The sequence below is a fragment of the Podarcis melisellensis genome (genome assembly GCF_964234715.1).
Source record: "Podarcis melisellensis genome assembly, chromosome: 2".
Taxonomy (NCBI): Eukaryota; Metazoa; Chordata; class Lepidosauria; order Squamata; family Lacertidae; genus Podarcis; species Podarcis melisellensis.
In genome coordinates this window covers 80,150,215-80,162,366 of record NC_138529.1, presented here as the reverse complement: position 1 = coordinate 80,162,366, position 12,152 = coordinate 80,150,215, and the positions used below count along the sequence as shown (strand labels likewise).

Below are 12,152 nucleotides of genomic sequence, written 5' to 3'. Positions count from 1 at the left end.
TCACACAGGGCTGGGTCTCCTCCTCTTCACCCACTCACCAGCAGCCACTTCAAGCTGCCCAAGGGAGGAGGCCAGCAGCGGACAGGATGCTTCCTCACAGCTGCTACCACTGCTTAGGACAAGCGGTAGCAGTACTGGCGGGGGAATAGGGACACTCTAGGGTCAAATCAGACGGCTTTCATAATTGCAGCACTGATCCTGGTAAATCGGGATACTTGAAACATATGGTAAACACTGTAAATAATTATTCAATGGGGTGGCGTGAGCAGACACCTCTCTTTGGGGCGGCTCAGAGACCAGCGGAGGTGGCAGCTGCTGCCTGGAGGATTCCCAAGGAGAGGGAAGAGAAGGCTGAGGGAACACATCACAAGGGAGGGTGTTTGAAAAGGGGTGAGGGGCCGCCAACTCTGCAGGCAAGGGGTGACATAACGGTCCTGAGGCTTGGAGCATGTTTCCCCAAAGGGAAGCCTCAGAAAGAATGTAGTTGGAGCTGTGGACTCAAAAAGGCTGAAAACCTCTGTCCTAGGGAGAGCATTCTTCCTAAAATATCTAGATTTTTCACTACTCACATCTTAGCATCCCTGGGTTCAGTTATTAGAAATAACATGTTCCAGAATTGCTCAACTTCTCTGTCACCATGTGTGCAATACAGACAACTGCACTTATTAGGGACATTACAGTAGCCTTTATGTTCGTGTCCATTGACCCTCCCTTTTGAATATACTTTTTGATGCAGCACCCATTCATTCTTTTCCCAAATGTGACTGAATTCAACTGAGCTTCCCTGATAGCAGAAGAGGCTGAGAGTGCCTGATGATTTTACCTGCCAAATTACTAAAATATATCTAGGCATTTCCACTGGTGAAACACTATACACCGTCCCTGGGCTTAAACGAAAGCAGATTCCACAGCATTCTTGCTGTTTTCGTAAACGTGTGCTTTGCAATAGATTTTCTTTATAAAACAAACCCCATAGTGGCCTGCTTTGGAAGTGTTCGACAGCGAAATCAGTATAATTCATCCTCAATTGAGTGTTCCAAGGATTTATTATTTCTGACAACAGCACAATTGTGGTACATGTGGTGAAGAATGAGAAGTTCACCCATATACCTTGCTTTCCTCTCCGCCTTCATATATTTATATACATATATATAAGTTTTCTGTGGGTGGAAAAGAATTTTTAAAACATGGTGGGCACAGGCTAAAAAAATCTGCTTGTAGTTAAGAAATATGCCAAAAGCTCTCTAGGATGTTGTGGCAGATATAAAACTCACTGCGCTGTCTGCTACATCAGTTGAAACAGAAGGTTTAAAAAAAAAAATTGCTGGAGGAAGAGGAATGGAGACACAGGAACAGCAGCCTGCTGTATATTGCCTTGTAAAACATACCTGCCATTGAAATGAAGAACAGCAGCAGCAAGCAGAGGTATCCCATGTCGTTCATGCTTGATAGCATCATATGGAAAGTGTTTGCCCCCTCTGTGCACCATTTGGGAAATGTCATAGAGAGCAGTAACACGGATATTCCTGTTTCTGCCTGGCTATTATACTCACATACACTACGGGGCTACGACAGCTACTGATCACTAAAGAGGACCACTAGGTAGCATTCACCATTAAAGGGTATAGAGAGCATAGGGAGTGTGTGACATTGAACAAGTGGGACTCTCTCCCTCTGGTTTCCTACCCACCTTCAACTGTCAGTCAACATTCTGCGGCCATGGGAATGCTCTGACCACAATGGGTTACTTTGCTTCTCCTTGCCCCTCAGGTTCTTACCCAACCTTTCTGTACTTCTGCAAATGTTGGGGTCTCCTCAAGCTTGCTGATACTTGCCTCCTATGTAGAGGGTCTCAATTTGGCAATGTAAGTACTGTTAGCCAGACTTGGAGAGTTTAGTTCAGTGTTAGCGCGTGTGCGCGCACGCACACACACACACACACACACACAATGAAATGTTTGGGCTTTGGTACATCTTTCAAGCACTTATTTCAAAGGAATGTCATTTCATGGGGAAACTGCGACATCCATCTAAGCAGATCTCAAATAGTCTATTCAATAAAAATCTGTAGGGAAAGATGTCTTGATGCTCTCCACTATATGGCCATTTCCCACTCATGTGCTTGTTTATATTTTTATGTAGGCCTACTACTGATCAACGTATGTGAAATTCTTTTTGTGTATGTAAGAATAAAACAAATCACAGAAGCCAGTATTTTGAATCTGAAGCTTTTTTTAAAAAAAAAAAACAGGCTAAAAAAACCCCCTATTATAAAGGCTTTGCATCCATTTTTCCTTTTTTTTTAGATTGATACTTTGCTTTAAAAATATTGGGCACCCAACCCTCTCAAAACAACTCCATAGTCACTCTAAGATAGAATGTATACATTATTTCATTATCATTGTATGAGATTGACAAATGTAATGCCATAATTTAGAACAACCGCATAGCTACCAACTTGCCAAAAAGAAAAGCACCAAGACCAAGACAACATTGGAATCTTCTTTGATGTAGCCATGGATAATGTGGGCTATCCATCATAAGTGAAAATGAAATTGAGTAAAATGTATAGCCTTTGAGAAGAAATGATCTAAAATATCTAAATAAAACAACATGTAAACCCTGCGCTTAATCTCAGACATGCTTTTCTAATTCTTCCTTTTTCTTGATCCCTTTTGTTTCTATTACTTTTATGTAAAGTGTCATCTGCTTCTATTTACTGCAACAATATGAAGTCACTAATTAACTTTAATCATGCTTATCTGCCCGACATTTTCTCTGTATCTGCAAAAGGATGCACAGCACACACAACTCTGTATGTAAGCGGAGAGTTGATTGAAAAATTGAAACCTGTTTTTACTGCCATCACTAAATAGGCAGACACATGAAATTTGATTTAAAGTCTCTGGCTACTACTTTATTTAACTTGCAATTAAATGTAAGCTAACCCAGTCTCTCATTTCCCTGGGGTAGTACCAGACTCACAAGGCCCCCTTTCCCGCAAACCAAAATGCTGGTGCGTAGGGGAGCCTAGCTAGTGTAGGAAAAGATTCTTGTATCTGGGCCAGATCACCGAAAAGCATGCCCTATGTATTTATATCCCACCTTCAAATGCTTATGGCTCTCCTTGCGCCACAAAGAGACCCAAATTTTGGGACTATCATACCAAGTTGCTCTTAATGAGTCATGGTTTTTAAAAACAAGTGAATGGATTCAAGCTGATTCTCCCAATGGAATTCGAAGTATAACCTCAAGCTAAGTAGCAGCAGAGCCAGTAGATAAACTTTGTTGCATCCAGTATAGAATAGAATATATGAGACTTCTTTGCATAATATTGGAAAGATCTCATCATCAAACCCCCAATTTGCTTCCCAGGATCTAATGGCTTAACTTTTAAAGGGATTGGGGGGTGGGGAGAACCAAATTCTTTTACCTACCGGTAGCAGTCGAAGAAACCCGATCCAAGTCCATTGAAGCCCAAAGACTAAAATTATTCAAAGTTTTGGACTGAGTCCAGCAGTAATATAATATGATCTCCTATTAACCCACTGGAAGCAGTTGGTATGTCTCTCACTAATCACCAAGCCACTTAACAAGGAGGAAGCAGAAACCCTGTATTTTAAACTCTCTCTGACATATAGTTCAACATTCTCTTTGAATAAGGGATCTTGGAACATTAATACAAAGTTCATTTAGAAAGCTCTGAGAAATAGAAGCTTTAGAGATCTTTGTTTCATGACACAATACATGCAAATACATATTACGGATGTCCTTGTTTTATGTCCGGAAAAGCCACTTAAGCAGCAGACGGTTGGGATTGAAGAACCAGTTTGGGAATGTGTTTAACCCATTTGGGGACTGATTTCATAGCTCCAAATCATCCCCAAACTTCTTTTCCCCCAAAATTCAAATGTGCATTTTGGAATCGACAAGGGGAATTGCTTGGAAGGGTGTGTTTAGTATGGAGAAATGATTGTGCAGAAAAGATTAAGCACTACTCCAAACATCTTGTCACTAAGTGGCTTTTTCAGGGTGGGTGGGGACAGTGTTATCCAGTGCTTTATTTGAAAAAAAGGAGGTGCCAGTATGCACCCCTCCCCCTCCCCGCTTTGCCTATCTCCTCCTCCACCACTGCTTCCTGCCCCCACCCCCTAAGACATTTTGGCACGACCCACCAAAGCGGGTTTACCACAAAGTGGTGCGGCTAGAGCAGCCTGTGCAGCAAGGAAAGGAGGGAAAGAAGTGTTGGCTGTTCTAACCCTGCCACGTTGTGATAGAGCAAAGCAGACCTCCTCTACCACAAAGTGGCATGGCTAGAGCAGCCCGGCTAAACAAAGGAAGAAGGGGGAAAATTTAAGCTGCTCTAGCCACACCACTTTCTGGTAGGCCCACTTTGTCATGTTGCACCAAAATGGCTCCAGGGAAGCCACGGGGGAGTAAGCGAAAAGAAACTCCTGGTGTTATCAAGGTTTGGCTACACATGTTTACTCTTAGCTCCTACTTTCTAAACACAATGCATCTCCAGGAAAGCATTTGTTAGGCAAGTATTCACATAACGAGCTGATGATTTCCATCATTTCCTATAGGAAAATAAAAAAAATGTCCAGTAGCACAATTTTAAATTTTTTTTATTTAAAAAACATATATAGTTCGACTGCGTCAGACCAACATGGCTACCTACCTGAATCTAATTCCTATAGGAACACTTCTAATCCATCCTTTCCCCCTCTATGCTTTCTGCCTGAAACTACTGCAGCCAATCAGCAAAAGCCAAACAAAAATTGATTGATCTCTCCTGTTCCCTGATTTCTCCAATCTCTTTCCCTCCCTCCATGGTTTAAGCCTTAAATGTTTGCCGCCCACCAAACAAGTAAGGAAAGGAGCAAACATTGGCTATTCAGATATGTGATTCAACCACTGGTGTAGCGAGGTTTGGGTATAACTTTGTGTTTGGCTGAGATTTCAGATGATGAGTGTTCTGATAGCGGGACCTGCATGCACTTTTCTCTGACTTCAGAAGCTTCAGATAGTGTCTTCTGTATTAATTTTTGAACATTTGCTGAAACCTTTTTATGCGGTTAGGCTTAAGGGGGTGGAATCTATTTCTGTAATAGTCAGTGAGCTGTGATTTAAGGGGGGAATTGTGTGTGGTTTTTATTGTATATATAATTGTTGTAAACCGTTCTGATACTATTTATGAAATTGTGGTATATAAGTATTTTTAAAAACAAATAAATCAAACAGTGCAAAGGCAGCAGCTTGTGGTTGCTGACCAGTTTGAATCTTGAAGATCGTATTACAACAGTCCTCAAAGGGACGCACTGGCTGCCAAGGTGCTACTAAGCCAAATAAGTAATCACTTATAATGTCCTACACAACTTAGGACCTAGATATTGGAAGGAACATATACTAACACACTAGCCTGATAGTGCACTAAGATCAGGTCTGCCGAGTTTTTCTACATCCTAGGGACAACCATTATGGTCTATGCACCTGTTACTTCTATATATGCTTAGTGCTTTTTTTCTGGGGGGACGCAGACCCCTAAATATTTTGTGAATCTAACGGGAGAAGAAACTAATTTTTAAAAACTTTTTAGTTTCTTCTCTAGCATGGTGAATCATCAGTTCTGTTGCTACCCCCAATGGCGGCCTCATTTCCTGTCACTGTGTTTTCTGAGTCTCATTTCTTTTTCATTTTTCTTTGTTTGTATGCGCATTCCTTTTTTCTATTTTTTTGTATATTTGATGTGTGTATGTATATGCAATATCAAAATAAAATTAAAAAAGAGTACCCCTAAACATTTTTTAAAGAAAAAACAAACACTGTGCTTACTGTAATTTGCTTTTTGTGGGGGTCACCCTTGAATTTGGTCTGGAAGCAGGAGCTATTGCAAAATGCTGCTTCATAACTGCTCTCTGGAGCAACTTATCAGCAACATATGATACCTTTGTTTAAAGCATTGTGACGACTGCCAATCTGATCCTATTTTAAGTATTATTGTCGTGAAATGTTTTACTGGTGACTGGATTTTCAAAGAGTTGTACAAACATCAAAATTTGTGTAAAAGGTTGCAAAGAGCAGCCACAGAGATGATATGCTCCATCTCTGTAGCTAATCAGTGGGGTGCCTTCAATGGAGAGGTAAAACTGAAACAGAGTTTTAAGCCTATTGCCAGTTTTACCTGCGCTGTGAAGTGGCTTCTCCCTACTTGCTGCAGATACAAGGCTAGTGCTTGTCAGTTTCACTGCTGCTCTCTGCAGCTTGTCCACACAACTTCTCTGAATTTATGACATTCTATTCAACCCACAAAGGCTGCAAAGAATGACGCTGAAACTGACAGGCTCAATTCAGAATAATTCCCCATAGACGTAAAACTGGCAAGGGGTTTCATATATATTATCAATTACTTTTCTACTATTAAGGAACCGCTCAGTTCCACAGCTGCTCTTTGTGGCCCTTGAATTGGGACTACTTAATATGGAATTAACTCCTAACTTTCCAGAACTGGCAGCTGGTTGGTGAGGGGGGGGGGAATGCACACCTGCACTGAACTTGTTTGGAAATGTTGAAGATATCGGAGACAGCACTCCTCTGGATATCTGACACCCAAGGTTGGACCAACAGAAAACTCTCAACAACATATAAGGGACAATTCTGTACACGCCTAGTTTAAGCAGTTAAATAACAGTTGCCAGACTACATTAGAATACCAAAAGGAAGCTTGCTATTTTTTAAGTGACCAGCTTTAAGAGTAGTTTTCAAGATTATTCTTTTTTGTGCTCACAAGTTTACATTAGAGTTTTATCACAAAGGATAGGTAGGGTGGGGGAGTGAGGGAAAAAAAAAAGAAAATTAAAGAGCACAGGAACATCTGTGTACCCATTTTTATTGCCAATACCCTCAACAGGAAGACAGAAATAGCCACATAGGAATAAAAGGTAACTTGACAGCTCTAATCATATGTTGCCAGAAGATGGACCAAGTAGGAAGGTTTGACTAAAAAGGAAAAAACAACAACAACAACCAAAGGGTAATAATTTCTTCTACCACAACTCAAGAGTGCATCAAACAAGGCCTGTATTATTGTTGGAAAGGAACCTCACACAGTGCTGTAACTTTTCACTGACCCTGCTCTGTGAACATCTTTTCAATTTGTTAGTGCTAAAAATAACACAATTGTAGTTGCAAAGGATTACCCAAACTAAGAGAGGTAGTTGAGAGGCGTTCTTTAAAGCTTCCATTCTGTAGCACAGAGAGCTGCAGGATCTTGGGAAAAACACCTGGCTTGGAAGACTCGTCTTCAAGACAATGGTTATAAAAACAATTTGTCATCAAATAGATATGCAAGCCAAAGGAAAAGTTTACTAAGCCTATAGAGAATTCTGAGCCGAGAAAAACCATAAAAGCCACAGCAGGAAGCAATAATCTCTATATTACTGTTCTGTATCATACATCCCGTTCAAGACTCATGGGTGGAGCCTGGTGACAGTCATCATAATGAGAAGAGATGGGCTATGTCAAGAGTGGAGGGAATTTTATTTGTAGAAATTAATACAATGAAGCAGCACATCAGAACTTTCAGGTTGCCACAGATACTAGCAGCAAAATATTTTGACCCAACATTCACGTCTAGGTTAAATGCAGAAAATGTGGATTGAAGAGTTTTGTTGAGTGACAGTGTAACGCCTACACCAGCTCACACTTCAGATCACATTAATCACACTTCCGTCAAAAACAGGGCAAAGCAAATGCAGGTAATGGCTATTATTGTCTACTTCATTATGTGCCAGCCTTCTAGAGATCCATTCAGCCTACAACTTCAATACAAGATGTATTGAAGTTGTAGGTTTTGGAATAAACCCCCTCCTGAGATCTGCAATCTCACTTCTTTATTGGCCTTCCAGGGGTGTGCAAAACACTTACCCCCCATTTGGCCTTTGGTTCAGCTGGCTAGAGTTACTTGGTTCTACTAGCTTTTCTGTTTTTGTTGGCTGTTGTGATAATTCATTTGTGGTATACCAGCTTGAGTGTGGAAGCATCATCCTAAACCGCACAGAATATTCAAATAGACTCATCTATTCATGGTCTTGCGTTTACATCTGACTTTTTTCGATCATGCGACTAAGGTGGCCTGATGTCATGAGCCCCACAGCACTGTGGGATTGAGTTTGGGTTGGCAGACCCTGATGGAGAAGCAGAAAGAAACAGAGGGGGAGGCTTAGCTGAACTGGAAGAACCTGGGTCGGAGGAGGGGGGGGGTCCTCTATTTCTATCCCAACTTCAATTGCTTTAGAAAGGGAAGCAGAGATGCCAGCTCTCCCCTCCAAAATTTCTGCAGAGAGGGACATCTCAGTGGAGGCTGGGGAGTGCTCTGATCAGCCAAGGAGGTGAGCTGAATAGGCAGCAGCAGTAACTGAACAGGAGCCTGAGCAGGAGAGGGCACCCTTTTGGCCTAGAACCAGGCACTGCCTTCACAGATGGCAGCAGAGCTGCCCTGATGGATTGTGCACGTGCAATCCCACAAGGTGAGGTAGTCTCGCAAGGGTGCATGCCACTCATCTTTAAAACCTTGACAGGAGAGGTGTGGAAACACCCATCACTTGTGTCCTGTTCTGAACTTTTTGCCCTGCCCTTGAACTCCTGAACCATAACTCCTGAGAATTCTGTCTGTTGTCAAGCATGTACCATTGCTTGCTTGATTACTTCCAAGTAAGAGCCTCTGTCTGTGTACTTTGCGCAGGAGTTAAGAAGAAGAAGAGGAGTTTGGATTTGATATCCAGCTTTATCATTACCCTAAGGAGTCTCAAAGCTGCTAACAATATCCTTTCCCTTCCTCCTCCACAACAAACACTCTGTGAGGTGAGTGAGGCTGAGAGACTTCAGAGATGTGTGACTAGCCCAAGGTCACCCAGCAGCTGCATGTGGAGGAGTGGGGAAGCGAATCCAGTTCACCAGATTACGAGTCCACTGCTCTTAATCACTACACCACACTGGCTCAAGACACTGTCACTGTCTATCCAAGGACTACCTAGACTCAAGCCTACTGAAGTTCAAAAGTGGTGGCCCCATGTCCCTTCAGGCCACACCCTGTGACAATAAGGCATGCCCCAGTTAACACTTCCCTATTATATACCTGCATCTGAAGAAGACAAGTAAGGTTCCAATAGGACAGTAGGAATCCACACAGTACAATGCCAGCGATGTATTGACCTTGAAGTGCATACCCATTTTAGGAAACAGGGGGTTTGAAGCCCAGCTTGAGTGCTGCACAATCTACATTCACAGGATTCCAGTAGAGTCATTTGCCCTTCAGTGTCCGCAACATATCACTCATCAAGAGCATTATGAGCTAAACTCTAGCAGATGCTACAATAGCAGAACAAACATTTGGATGAGAAATCATATTGAGTGAATGCAATGTCCCAGCCCATGTTCAGCTTGGCCCACTTTCCCTTAGCGTCATCAGATCTGGTACCAGATGCAGCACCTCAGAGAAAAGAGGAGGGACAACAGAAAAGGCGCCAGGAATTTTTTCTGATGGAAGTGCATGCAGTATTGGTGACTAGCCTTTCTATCAGCTCTGAAATACTAAAATATAAACTATATCTTTTAGCTACCAAAAGTTTCTAATTGTGTTTTGCGTTAATCCAGACTAGAACAGTTATAGATTCATAGAATTGTAGAGTTGGAAGCGACCCTGAGGGTCATCTAGTCCAACCCCCTGCAGTGCAAGAATCTCAACACGCAGTCCCCCATCCAACTTGAAACCATACCAGACCCTGCTTAGCTTTGCAAATGTGGTAGCAGTTTTATTGCTGCTCCATTCCGCAGACAACGGAATAAATGGGAGACCTGCAAAGGGTGTGTTTGATAGATTCCCTGCTCAGACCACTCAGTCCATTTCAGTAGACTAAAGCAGTTTCCCAACTTTTTTTTTTTTACTGTGGCCCTCTTCTGATCTTCTCTCCTTCCGGTGCCCCCCATGGGCGTAGCCAAGGGGGGCAGACAGCTACCGCCCATAAGTAAAATCCATACAAATCAAATCAATACATATTTGAGGTTCTGCCCCCCTAACAAAAGCCTGCCCCCTAACAAAAATCATGACTATGCCCATGCTCCCCCCATCCTACCATTAGAAAAGCTATTTAAATGTTTTGTTTGTAAACAGAACATGTTTTATTTATAATAATTATAATTTATACAAAATACAATGGCATAAAATGATAGGAACAGAATGAAATATTGTTGAAGCACAAAAACAGAATCATGGAGCTGGAAGGAACCCCAAGAGTCATCTTTCTAGTACAACCCCCCCCCCCTGCAATGTAGGAAACTCTGCTAAAACATCCATGACAGATGGCCATCCAAGGTCTGATTATAAACCTCCAAGGAAAGAGAGTCCAGAGCCTCCCGAGGGAGATCCATCTTCCATGTGTTATAAAAAGTAAAGCACACTTATTTGACCCCAGTTATTTGACACAGAGGGAGAAACCTACAGATACAGCCCAAAAGCTGCACAGGGAGTTTTATATATATGGGAGAATTTCAAAAAGCCATTGTTCCTCACTTAACCTGGTGCAAAAAGATATTGTTATCCGGAGCAGCCCTGGTTGCCTAGAAAAAACACTATAGCCCCACACACCCTTACCTGGGAGTAAGGCCCACTGAACGCAGTGCGGCTTTCTTCTGAGTAGACTCTTACCGTATTTTTCGTCCCATAGGACGCTCCGTCCCATAGGACGCACCTAGTTTTTTTGGGGGGGAAATAAAGGAAAATTTTTTTTTCTTTATTTCCCCCCCAAAACCAGGTCGGGGAAACCGAACCAGGTCGAGGAACAGCAGGATGGCGGCGCTGCGCCTCCCTGCTGTCCCCTGAGCTTGTGGGGCTGGCCGATGTCTGCCCGGCGCGTGGCGCGCCCTGCTTCAGTGCGCCCTGCCCGCCGGGCGGCAGGCTGCTATCCGCAGCGTGGGGAGCGCTGCAGGGAACTCCTGCAGGGCTCCCCACGCTGCGGATGTCTGCCCGGCGTGAGGGGCGCTATGCTTCAGGGCGCCCTTCGCGCCGGGCGGCAGGCTGCTATCCGCAGCCTAGACAGCCCTGTGGGAACTCCCGCAGGGCTGCCTAGGCTGCGGATGAGTTCCCGAAGCGCCGGGCGCTCTGCTTTCAGCGCGCCTGGCGCTCCGGGAAGCAGGCTACGGGTGTCTTCCTGAAGCCTGGAGAGGGAGAGGGGTCGGTGCGCACCGACCCCTCTCGCTCTCCAAGCTTCAGCAAAAGCCTGCATTCGCCCCATAGGACGCAACCAGATTTCCCCTTCATTTTTGGAGGGGGAAAAGTGTGCCCTATAGGGCGAAAAATACGGTAGTTATTTACTAGATGAAAGTCAACAGCACCAGACGATCCTGCTTGGCTAGGCACTGGGGTAGATTTCGTCCTGCACCTTGCAGAGTTGCGCCGACACTGCCAATGGGCCCTACTCCACTCAGCAACATCTGAAGGCCCTGATTGTCTGGGCGCTGGGATGGATTGCACCCTGCACCTTGCAAAGTCAGGCCCAGGCTGCCACTGGACCCAGCAATGGCGGCAGCAACAAGCAGCTCCGGCTTGCTCAGCCCTACCCATTGCCACCCCACCACTGATCTTACCTAACCTAGGGGCTCTAGATTGCGGGCTCTACTGGTCAAAATGGGAGCCTCAACGATCACCCTCTCCCACCAGAAACACACCAGGACTGCTCCAAGGAAATGCAAAAATGAGTGCTAGGCCCTGGTGGGCCGCCCCCTTACCCACTTCTGATTCGCCAAGCAGATAGCCAGCCAATCAGGAATTTTTTAAAAAATGGATTTCCCCCTTTCACTTCTCATTTCCCTGGAATAGAGTATGGTGGACTGTGAATTTTACATCTGGTGAATTAGGGAAGACTAATGGACCTGGCAGGCCCAGGCAAATCTCCTATAAAACACACCCGTTATGTAAATATCAGTTTCATTTTAGCACTCTGCTGAATCTTCTGTGAAAATGGCAGCCAGGTTTCACTGGAAAGTTGTGGGACTGTAGAAGGAAGTATTATATTAAGAATTAAGAGAAATGACTGGATCCATTGGGCCACAATTCTTCGCAGCCCACACCTTGAGAGCCCTCTGGGCCCCCAACC

At 43.8% G+C, this 12,152-nt stretch overlaps 1 protein-coding gene across 3 annotated transcripts in view; it reads right to left on the bottom strand.

Moving 5' to 3' along the window:
• Nucleotides 1–12,152, bottom strand: part of CACNA2D3 (calcium voltage-gated channel auxiliary subunit alpha2delta 3) — a 514,138-nt gene that overhangs the window by 76,037 nt on the left and 425,949 nt on the right. The window lies entirely within an intron of this gene.